Source organism: the organism of the source record quoted next, unplaced genomic scaffold (assembly GCF_019419815.1).
Source record: "Pyrus x bretschneideri cultivar Hongxiangsu unplaced genomic scaffold, Pyrus_bretschneideri_v1 Contig54, whole genome shotgun sequence".
NCBI classification, from domain to species: Eukaryota; Viridiplantae; Streptophyta; class Magnoliopsida; order Rosales; family Rosaceae; genus Pyrus; species Pyrus x bretschneideri.
The window spans coordinates 1,664,080-1,677,143 of record NW_025999792.1 but is presented as its reverse complement, the minus strand read 5'-3'; positions in this window follow the sequence as shown (position 1 = coordinate 1,677,143).

Below are 13,064 nucleotides of genomic sequence, written 5' to 3'. Positions count from 1 at the left end.
CGTATCGTGTTAATGGGTCGTGTAAGAAATTGCCAGGTCTAATTTCCACCACCATGATTAATTTTTGTTTAATCTTTTCTTTTGCCCTTGGAAATTATTTGTAAAGATGGGTTTCTTTTCTACTTGGCTGCTCTCATTTATCAATTACAGCTTTAATTATTCATTTTGTTTTCAACACTGTAGACCAATTGAAAAGGATGTAGCGCAGTTTGGTAGCGCATTTGTTTTGGGTACAAAATGTCACGGGTTCAAATCCTGTCATCCCTACCTATTACCTATCTTTTGAGCATTAATGAGAAATCAATTGAGATCAATTAATAAAACTGGACATATAAAATTAAATAAATATTTAACTTAATTTTTTTTATAGTGTATATATATCACTACTACAAAAGGACCTTATTGTGTCGGTGGTTTGTGTCGGTTTTATACAACATAGTGGCATATAAGACATTTTTCGACACCCACTTAACATGGTGTCAGAATTACTGTCGGTTATAACCAACATAAATTGTCTATATCACTTATAAACGACATAAACAGTTAATGTCACTTATAACCAACATAAATTTTTATATTTTTTAATTAGTGGTGTCGCATGTAACCGACATAAAGTTAGTATCGGTTAAAAGAAGACTGGTGTCGCTTCCACCCCACACTAATGATTTTTTTTTTTAATATTTTGAAAGCCGGTGTCGGTTGTAGCCAACATAGATTTTAATTTTTTTTAAATATTTTGAAACCTGATGTCGGTTTTAGATGACAGATTGGTGGGGTTTATATACCCTCCCCGTGTTTTCTTCTTCCTCTCTTGCATCTTTCTTATTTGTTCTTCCAATTTATAAACCCTCCCTCATGTTTTCTTCTTCCTCTCTCACATCTTTCTTATTTGTTCTTCCAACTTCATTAATTCGTTCTTCTCCACAGTAAGTTTTTCTTGCTTCTAGTATTTTTATTTTCTTCTCTGATGTTTAATTTTTATTAACAATTTAATTTTGTAGGGATTTTAATTAAGCTAGTTGAGTACATGAACAATTGATCAATGACGGAATTCTTCCATAATTCAGGTTTCTATCACTAAATTCCTTAATTTTTAAATTGTATAATACACAAGTTTATTTATTTAAAATTTTTAGTTTAAGTATTTAGATAAATTTCTACAATTTATGTTAAATTAATAAATATTTAACCTAATTAATTAATTTTGTCACTTGAATTGTCATGAGAAAATGCAAATGAATATATTTATAAGCATTTATGTTAAATTAACAATATAAAATATAACATAAACTGATAATATTTAGTAATATATGAATATATTATGTTAAATTAATTTTTTGCACTCTAATTGTTATGAGGATATTCAAAACTTGAATTTAACAAACAATCAAGACTAGATGAGCAGAATCTTGATAACTTTTTGTTGTTATTTTAATTTGTTTCTATTACAATAGGTGTTGGAAATTAAAAGATTGCAATCGTGATAGAGTTCGAGGGTTGAAAGATAGAATTCAACGTAATATTTTTCCCTCGTAAAGTGGTAAAACATGGACAAGAGTTGGTTGACGATACCCGAAATTTGGAAGCTTATACAGCTAGAATTAATTTGTTTTTGGATCAAGCGGTTCCATATGGTGTTGGCCCCTATAAGTTTAGATGTCCTTGCAAAAGATGTTGTAATCAATATACTTTTGTTATGAACACTATTGTTGAACATCTCATATTGTATGATATGGATAAAGATTACAAAAACGCTTAGTGGTGACATCATGGTGAGCCCAACATTGGAGAGCAAAATGTGGCAATTAGAGAAGAAGAAACAGGAGATGAGGTGACTAGTATGCATGATTTTCTTAATGATATATTTGTCCAACCATTAACAGAAGAAGGTGTTGGTCCGTCTACTGAACCCCCTATTGGGGAAGGGCGTCCAGAAGAGGCGGAGACTTTTTTTAGGTTGCTTAAAGAGGCAAATCAAGATTTGTGGGCAAGTTGTAAGGAGTTTAAGAAATTGGAAGCAGTTGTAAAACTGTATCAGATCAAGTGTTTAGCGGGAATGCCAGCAAGATCTTCACCACCTTACTCGAGTTAATTAAAAGAATGTTGCTTGAAGGGGATTGTTTGCCTAAATCCTGTTATAAGGAAAAAAAAACACTTATAAATGACTTGGGCATGACGTATGTGAAGATTGATGCATGTCCCAATGATTGCATGATCTATTAGAAAGACACTTCAAAGTCAACCGTGTGCTCAGTTTATGGTAAATCAAGATATAAAATAACCAATGCAGGGGATAGCTCAAGGAAAATAATCGTAGCTAAGGTTATGTGGTATTTTCCTTTAAAAGCACAATTGCAGCAATTTTTTATGTCAAAGCATATGGCTGAACATATGAGGTGGCACACAACTAAATTTCCTAGGGATGAGTTTATGAGGCATCCTTCCGGTTCTCCATCATGGAAGCATTCAGATGATTTATATTCAGAGTTTGCGTCAGATATTCAAAACGTTCGATTAGGGTTGGGCAGCGATGGATTTAATCCTTTTGGGAAAATAAGGCATGACCATAGCACATGGCCCGTGGTGCTTTTTGTTTACAATTTGCCGCCCTAGATGTGTATGAAGCAACCGAATTTGTTGTTGTCTCTGTTAATACCAGGACTGCGCAGTCCTAGTAAAGAGATTGATGTATATATGCGTCCATTGATTGACTAGTTGAATGAGTTATGGGAGGTGGGCACTCCCACTTATGATGCGTATACCAACCAAAATTTTATGATGAAGGCTATCGTCTTATGTACCATAAGTGATTTTTCGGGTTATGGAATGTTGTTAGGATGGAGTACACATGGCTATAAAGCATGTTCCCATTGCATGCATGATACATAATTAATTTACTTGCCGGCAAGTCATAAGATTTGTTATTTGGGGCATCGACGCTTTCTTGCAAATAATGTGACAACCTGTCCCAAATTATAATATATTTTGTCCTCGATAATGTGGAAATGACTTTTATGCCCTTGAACGCTAAGTGTGTTGTGTGAATAAGCTTAGGGTTTAGGACCAATTCTTTTCCTTCCTAAATAGTTGGACCCAATTAGAAATTAAGATTTTTGTTTTATTTTATTTGGTTGGCCAAACCTAGACCACACACACACATCCGTTGACCTCTCTCTCTCTCCCTTACGGATTTTCTTCCATTTTCCATAAAACCCATACGGTCACTCTCTCAAACCACTTCATCACTCATAGATTGAGGTTGTGGATCTTATCTTTGTGCTCCTTTCAAGCTCAGGAGTCGAACTATAGCTTTGGTTAGACGCGAGGACTTCGACAACTTGAGAACCAGGGACTTCCAACAAGGTGCACTGTTACTCCGTCGTGATCGCAGATGTTTCGTTGAGTTTTAGGGTCGAAGGGACTTTTAATACTTCTTCACGAAGCTCATAGAAGAATTTTCGAAGCTTTTGGATGTCAGGAAACTCGAGTTCGTCAAGTTGCAAGGGTGGTTAGACTATCGAGATATTTCTGGCCAAATTTTGTTGGTTTTAGGACCCAAAAGTGGCAAGGATGTGTTCCTTTCGTCGTAAGGTTCATTTTGGCACAAATTTCATGAATTTTGGTTGAGAAATGGATGAGATATTAAGGTTTGAAATTTTCACAAAATCCAGCGATAGCAGCAGTGGCCGGCGTCGGACTCCAGAGAACCAAGGAAGAAGGAGGAGAATATTATGTCAAAGTTGACAGAATATGCTAATGGCGTCAAGTATATTTAACGGTATATTCCATTATTTAACAGAATATTCCCTAACGTGGTTGGGGATTCCGTCCAATGTGCCAGGCACGTGCCTACACGTGGCCGCGCGTGTGGCCGTGCCTTGGTCAGCGCGTGGGAACTTAGAAAATTATTCTAAAAATATGGGAATGTTTGTGGGGTTAAGTAGGCCACGTATATTCAAATACCCCAATTGAGCAACGTATGAGCAGTTATTATTTAATTTTAGTTATGTGCTTAAAATAATGTTAAAATAGTTGTTTATATATAGGTGAGACTTTTCCAGAGGACGAGCGCAGTCAAGCAAGACTCGGGGGCTACGACCCCTTCCACATATCAGTGAGTGGGCTTTTGGTTTATAGATTGTGGATGTGAGTTGCATGATTATGCTCAGATGTATCTATAGCTCATAACCTGCACCCCAGTGTTAGTGCTCCCGCTCGTGGTTAGGGCACAGTCCTTCACGTGATGTTCACCTCCCACACCATACGCTCACCTTGGATCCAAGTTAGGTGCACAGTCCTGTCATACGGACCACTATAGGTGGTTCTGACTTGTATATTACTCGCGATCATTCGCACAGTCTTCACGTGATCGTAGCACTTAAGCGTATTTATTTACACCCAGTCCTGTTATACAGACCACTTTAGGTGGTTTCGACTTGTGTGCAGGTATACTTGTTGAGCTATTGGTTGAGCCATACAAGTCACATTAGGTGACTCCGGCTGGATGGATGAGCTATAGACTTAGCCATACAGGTCATGTTAAGTGACTCCAGCTGACATATCATTTGCATTGATTTATATCACCTGACTTACATATTTTATGCTGAGATATTTGACATGGCATATATGTGGATTTTACTATTCTAAGCATGGTTGTGATATAGATATGTATTCTAATTCTGGGAAATTATACAGGTTTTATGGCGAGGAGTTACTACCTTTGATAATTGAAATGGTTTTGAAAAGCTTTGTTTTTGCACACTCACACTTTCTGTTTTGCGCCCCTCTAAGTTTTACGTAGGAGTGCTTATTGGTGGCTTACGAGGAATTGATGGCGGTTCTATCAGATTATCACTAATGTATGACCACCTATGGTATTGTATAATTAGTACTTGTCCTGCTGGACAGCACTTAGGCCACCTATGCTCTGATTACGATGTATCACACTTAAATATCGGGATTGCACTTTTATTTGCTTAGTGTAAATTAGTTAGCTTCTTTCTTAGTTATTCATATTTCTTTATATCATTATCATTTCCGCACTGTGCACATGGCTACATCACCCTCACATGACGGCCAACGCACCTTGATTTTGGTTGGGGTGTGTCAGTTTGGTATCAGAGCCTAGGTTTGGTAGTCCTGCATATCTTGTGAATATTCTAATTATTTTGGTATCTTCTATCAGAACTATGCCACCTCGTAGAGAGCCACGTTCCTCGGCTGAGTCTAGTTTCTTTGATATTGCTCAGTTAGGGGAAGCTATAGCCAATCCTATTTAGTCTTCGCTTCGCCCTCCCCAGATAACTCTTCTAGAGACTATGTATAATTTGAAATTGGATAAATTTATGGTTAATGAAGGACATAAGGGAGCTGAGCAGTGGCTTAATCATTTTGAGAAGACTTTCCGTTTGATGCAGAGACAAGGACATCTTCCTGAGGATAAATGGGTTGAGACGACTACCTGGATTTTAGGTCAGGAGCTTGCATCTTGGTTGAGACAGGAGTCTTATCAGTTATCACCAGAGGAAGCTGCTGATTGGGAAGTTTTTAAACAGTTATTTCAGAAGAGATTCATTCCTCCATAGCATATAGATCGCAAGAAGCAAGAATTTACACACCTGAAGCAGGGAAGGATGATAGCTAATGAGTACTACAAGAGGTTTACTAATTTGTCTCGTTATCACCCGGAAAGTGTTGCTAATTCGGTTGAGATACTCCATCGTTTTACGTTGGGTACTCAAAAGAAGTGGCGTTCTATGGTGACCACAACTCCCTGTGCTAGTTACCAGGAGTTTTATCAGATTTTGCTTCGAATTAAAGATTCAAAGAACATGCCCAGTGATAGCAAGGAGGAAGAAGAAAAAGATAGTGGCCAGAAGAAAAATGATAAAGATAAGGGTCAATCGTCTTAGGGACCTCGTAAGACTCAAAGCTTTAAGAGAAGTGGTGTCAGTTCTAGTTCTTCTAGCGGGGGCTTGAGTTCCAATGGGCAGAGAAGAGGTGGTAGATTTTCTGGAGGTCCTCGTTTTGTGAGACAGAGAGATTCTGGTAGCACAGGTGCTACCTTATGTCGCAAATGTAATAATAGACATTTTGGGGAGTGTTAGCGAGGCAGCAAGGGATGCTATACTTGTGGTCAGATGGGGTATAGGGCTATTCATTGTCCACATAACCAGCGAAAACCCCAGTCGCCTTCCTTACCACCACCAGTTTCAATCCAGCATGTTCCAGGATCTAGTAGTTATGCCCAGACTGGTCGTGGGGGCGCTTATTATTATCAGGGTGATGTAGCTCCTTATTCTGCAGGGCAGTATCAATATCCGCATGATCCATATTATCAGAGTGCTTACCCTCAGTATCCTAGAGGTTATACGTCGTATCCTCCCTATTCAGCTAATGGGCCTCAATGGTATCTTGGAGGACAGTCCCAGCACGTAGAGGTTGCTTCTAGTAGTGCAGGACCATCAAGGCAACCTAGTCAACCAGGCCAGGGGTGTAATGTGCAGGGATATGGTAATCAGGTTAGCAGAGGTTGAGGAGGACGATGGCAGGCACAGGGACGTATTCACCACATTACACTGCATGATGCTCAAAATAATCCTCATTTGATCATGGGTACGTTTAATATTCTTGGTCTGCTAGAGTATTAATTAATTGTGGTGTTACGCATTCTGTTATTTCTCATACGTTTGCTCAGACAACATAACCTCATCCTACACCTCTTGGGTATGATTTAAAGTTTGTAATGCCTAGATGGGAGAGATGTTATGTTAGTTGTGTATATCCAGGATGTCCCGTGTTAGTAGAGGATGTTGTTATGCCAGCTGACCTCATCCCGTAAGATATTGTTGATTTTGATATTATTTTTGGCACATATTGGTTACATTACAATCGTGCCAATATACATTGTTATGGGAAGACAGTCACGTTTCATCATCCTAGGTTACCTGAGGTTATATTTATGGGCGATCGTAGTAGGGTGAGGCAGAGTGTTATTTCTGCCATAAGGGCTAAAAGATTGTTAAAGAAAGGTTGTCAGGGATATTTGGCTCATGTGGTGTTGAATGATAATACTCCTAGTAGTGTGGAGGATGTGCGAGTAGTCAGGCATTTTCCTGACATATTCCCTGATGATTTACCTGGACTATTGCCATACCAAGACGTGGAGTTCACCATTGATTGACTTCCAGGTACAGACCTTATATCTTTAACTCCTTATCGAATGGCTCCTGCTGAATTGAGAGAATTGAAAATTCAGTTGTAGGAATTAGTTGATAAGGGTTTTATTCAGCCTAGTATTTCACCCTGGGGAGCTCCAGTTTTATTTGTGCGAAAGAAAGACGGGACTTTAAGGTTATGTATTGATTATCGTCAGTTGAATCGGGTAACAATTAAAAACCGTTATCCGTTGTAGCGTATAGATGATTTATTTGATCAGCTTCGGGGCACCTGTGTGTTTTCTAAGATTGATTTGAGGTCTGGTTACTATCAATTGAAGATTAAAAGTGAGGATGTTTCTAAAACTGCTTTTAGGACTCGATATGGTCATTATGAGTTTCTTGTGATGCCATTCGGGTTAACTAATGCACCTGCAGGTTCTATGGATTTGATGAATCGAGTATTCCAGCCATATTTAGACAGGTTTGTCATTGTCTTTATTGATGATATTCTGGTGTACTCTAAGTCTAAAGCAGAGAATGTTCGACATCTTACTTTGGTGTTGAAGAAACTGAGGGAACATCAATTGTATGCTAAGTTTAGCAAATGCCAATTTTGGTTAAATTAAGTGGCATTTTTGGGACATGTTATATCCACCCAAGGTATTCAGGTGGACCCTCAAAAGGTATCAGCCGTTGAAAATTAGGAGCAACCACGAACCGTCATGGAGGTACGAAGTTTCCTTGGTCTAGCAAGTTATTATCGATAGTTTGTTAAAGATTTTTCAGTTATTGCATTATCACTAACGAGGTTGACAATCAAAGATGTTAGATTTGAGTGGGACGATAATTGTCAGCAGAGTTTCCAGCAGTTGAAGTATTGTCTCACTCATGCACCTGTTTTGACGCTCCAAGATAATAGTGGTAATTTTGAGATCTATAGTGATGCTTCCTTGAATGGTCTAGGTTGTGTGTTAATGTAGCATGGCAGGGTGATTGCTTATGCTTCGCGACAGTTAAAGCCTCATGAGATGAATTATCCTACTCATGATCTTGAATTAGCAGCCATTATCTTTGCCTTGAAGATTTAAAGACATTATCTTTATGGTGAAAAATGTAAAATTTTTACAGATCATAAAATTCTTCAGTATCTTTTCACTTGGAGGGATCTTAATCTTTGACAATGAAGATGGATTGAATTGCTCAGTGATTATGATTGCACGATTGAGTATCTCCCGAGTCGTGCAAATGTGGTGGCAGAAGCACTTAGTAGGAAGTCTCAAGGCCGAATTAATGCTTTATACGCTTGTCGTATCCCTCTTCTTGCAGATTTGAGATCCACTAGAGTGAAATTAGAAGTGGAAGATCGGGATGAAGCTTTGCTTGCTAGTTTCCAAGTCAGACCAATTTTGAATTGATCGTGTGCTCGAGGCTCAGATGAATGATGAAGAAACCCAGAAGTTAATTCAAGCTTTATCACAGGGGAAAAAGAAAAATCTTAGAGTTCGGGAGTCTGATGGTATGCTCATGCAAGAGAGACGAATGTACGTGCCAAATAATGCTGAATTAAAGAAAGAAATTCTTGATGAAGCGCATATATCGGCATATGCAACGCATCCTTGGGGTACTAAAATGTATCATACCATTTGACCATTTTATTACTAGTTTAGCATGAAAAGAGAAATTGCTGAATATATGAGTAGGTGTGCCATTTGTCAACAGGTCAAAGCTGAAAGGAAAAAGCCATTTGGATTGATGCAGCCACTTCCCATACCACAATGGAAATGGGAAGATATCACCATGGATTTCATGTATAAACTTCCTTGTACACGAAATGGTTACGATGGTATTTGGGTGAGAGTGGATCGGCTTACTAAATCAGTACACTTTATTCCAGTAAGGGAGAAATATTCCTTAAGTAGATTAGCTAAGTTATTCATATCGAAGATTGTTAAATACCATGGGGTTCCAGTTAGTATCATTTCGGATCGGGATCCTAGGTTCACTTCTAAGTTCTGGGTGGCATTTCAGGAGGCTCTTGGTTCGAGGTTACTCTGTAGTACAGCATATCATGCTCATACAGACAGGCAATCCGAAAGGACTATTCAGACGTTGGAGGATATGTTAAGATCTTCTGTATTACAGTTTAGCGACGCCTGGCATCAACGGTTATATTTGATAGAGTTTGCCTACAATAACAGCTACCATTAGAGCATTGGTATGTCACATTTTGAGGCACTTTATGGTAAGTCTTGTCGTACGCCATTGTGTTGGTCAAAAGGTTGGTGAAAGAATGTTGGTGGGTCCTGAGATTGTAGATGAGACTACTCAGAATATTCAGGTAATTAAGTCTAACTTGAAAGTGGCCCAAGATCGACAAAAGAGTCTAACAGACAAGCATGCCACTAACCGGGTGTATAAAGTTGGTGTTTGGGTATTTTTAAAGTTATCATCGTGGAAGGGTGTAGTACGGTTTGGGAAAAAGGGTAAGCTAAGTCCTAGGTACATCGGACCGTATTAAATCACCAAGTGAGTTGGTAAAGTTACTTACAGGCTTGGGTTGCCTCGAAAGTTATCTAAAGTGCACGATGTTTTTCATGTTTCCATGCTTCATCATTATGTCTCAGATCCATTACATGTGATACCTCCCCAACCATTGGAAGTTCATCCAGATTTGACTTATGATGAGGAGCATGTGACAATTTTGGATTGGAAAGACAAGGTTTTGAGGAATAAGATGGTGCACTTAGTGAAAGTTTTGTGAAGAAATCACTTGGTGGAGGAAGCTACCTAGGAGACGGAGGATCGTGTAAGGGATTTGTATCCACGCTTGTTTTATGATTATTAGTGTATTGTTATATTATAGTACGACATTTCAGGGACGAAATTTTCTTAAGAGGGGTAGGTTGTGACAACCCGTCTTGAATGGTCAACTATGCGACAAATCAAGGAGCTAAGCAAGAAGGAATTTCTAGAATGGTTCAAGCAACATGTGAGTTGATATAACAATCACATTATTTATTTATTTTTTTTTACATGCTACAGCCACCTTATCAAATGCCAGTATATCGACCCGAGATGCTTTCTCCTGATGGATTTTCCTCGGATCTTCCAATTGGAGGGTTTTCTGGAATGCTCGCTGGTGCTGCATTTGATGTGGACTTGATGAGGGCTTCCGGATCACAAGGATGATTTGAAGAAGGATCTAGGGCACATTCATGCTCTAGTTCTGTTGAGTAGTTTATTTGGTTTGCTTTCTTATCAGATATGTATGACACTTTGGCCAACATTTGTAGTTTCTATCTCATTTTGTGTATGTTATATTTGTAATGTTGGATTTAGTGTTTGTTATGGCAAATATAAAATGTTTGTTATGGTGGATAATTGTTAGTGTTTGCCACTATTGTTATTGTTAATAGTTTTTATTAATGTTTGTTTTGGCCTATATATGAAATATTGTGGGTATTATTTTTATATAAATTTGTTTTTAATTATTATTAATTAAAACCGAGTCAGTTTTTGTTTTATTATTAATATATTTGGTGTCATTTATAGGTGACATAATATTTATTATTTTATTTAACGAGATGTTTGGTAATGTCGGTTAGTACCGACAATAGTTTGGATATTTTATTTGTTTCTTGTTACATGATGTTGGTTAAGACCAATAGTAGGTTGGATATTTTATTTATTTAATTGTTACTTGATGTCGGTTAAGACCGCCATCATGTCAGGAATTAATGTCGCTTTTAACCGACGCTACTGTTCTTTTTTATTTTATATTGCTTTGCTTCTTCGTGGTGGATTAAAGGGATTAACCGACATCAAAACCTTTTCGTGAAGCTAGCAGTGGTGTCAGTTCTCTTATCCGACATTGCATGATTTGATGTCAAATGTTTGGCAAAAATCTGACATAAATTATGATTTCTTGTCGGGTTTTACACCACCAGTGATAGCCTCTTTTATAGTAGTGTATGCAAGATAAATTGGGGTTTCAAAACTCTCACTCTTAGAATAAAATTAGTAATTCTTTAATAATAAAATGAGAGCATAGGAACATAATCACAGTATTACAGTTTCAGAATCAAAATTTTTAAAGCTATAGTTAATTTTTTTTTTTAACAAAAAGATATAGTTAATTAAGTACTTGCTTTTGATTAAGCCTCTAAAATTTTAATCAAAGGCTAGCCATGTAGTAGTAATCTATTTAATCAAAGGATACACATAAAGTAAAAATTGAGTGGGAAAAATGCGGGAATCTGTAGTCACAATATATATAACTGGTCGGCTCCTCTCCCACAATACCCCCCTAGCTAACCCGGCCCCGATTAGGTGCTTGATCAAAGATCAACTGAAGTGTAGAAGAAAAATGATGCTAAAATACTTTAAATCTTAGTATACCTATTCGCCCTAGCTAGCCACTACCAAACTTACTCATGTACAATGATCAATCGTGCCCCTTTCTTGTTTTTTTTTTTTTTTTATACGTTTTAGTTTTTTTATTCTCTAAAGCTCGTCTTATAGCAAAAAGTTAAAATATGTAACTTTATAATTAGATTCATAATTTAAGTAGGATTAAATGGCACATATGATGTGACAGTCCGTCCCGGATTATTTGTACTGTAGGTGTGAAATGACATTTTTGCCCTTGGTGGGTATTTGTTATTTTGGGTGATTGTTGTGTTGTTTGGCTTGTTGCATCTGCTTCGTACGGACAAGACCCAAAACCCCTCTCTCTCCTTCTCTCTTCTTCTTCCTTCGTACGGACAAGACCCAAAACCCTTGAAAACGTTACAGATCGAGGTGGAAAATTATACCTTTGTGTTCGTGAGGACCATACGAGCTCAACTATACCAATTTCAGGTAAGGGATCTTTCGATTTCACGTCGAACCAGGAATCTCCATTTTGGTCACCGTTCATGCACACGTGAAATGTTGTTTTTCAGGGAATTTGAAGTTTATAGGAAGTTTAGTGAGGTCCTTAGGAAGCTCGGGGTGGTTCGTTGGAAGGATTTGGACATCACGATCGTGAGTTGCAAGTTTGGCCAATTTTCCTCGAATTTCTCCAGCAAGATCCTGCGATCTTTGAGGTTTCAAATAGTTATAACGTTGTTCTACTCATCTCCAGCTTTCCATTGGCGAAAATTTCATAGAAATTGGTGAAGAAACAAGTGAGAAACGAAGATTTGAAAAATTTCCAGTTTTCCAACGACCAAGGATTCACCGGAGAAGAAGACGGAATATTCTGACGTCATCAGTTAATTTGAACGGAATTTGTTAAGGTTTAACGGAATATTCCTGACGACGTTAACTGACGCCGTCAGCGTGCCTAGCACGTGGCCGCGCATGGGAGGCGCGTAGGGCCGTGCCCTCGCAGGCGCGTGGACCTTCGAAAAATTATTTTAAAAATATGGGGATGTTTGTGAGGTTGAGTAGATCACGTTAGTGTATTCACACACCCCATTTTAACATTGTATGAGAAGTTATTACCTAGTTTTGGTTATGTGCTTTAAATTGACGTTTTTATAGTTGTTTCGCATATAGGTGAGACCTATCCTGAGGATGAGCGCAGTCACTCGAGACAAAGGGGTTACGACCCTTCCACATATCAGTGAGTGGGCTTTTGGTTTTCCATATATACCTATATACTTGTGGTTTTTCCCAGAAAATGAAATGGAATGTTTATATGTTTTAAAATGCCATGCTTAGTGTGTGCCTATTTATTTATGCATGAGTAGTTGCATATATGTACGTTTGGTGCTACAGACGCACAGGTAAGTGCCAGGTAAGTTATAGTTTATGGTTGTGACGTAGTAGTTATGTGATATGCATAGAGAGCTCAAATCTACACCCCCGGTGTTAGTGCTCCCGCCCAGAGTAGGGCACAGTTCTTCACGTGATGTTCAC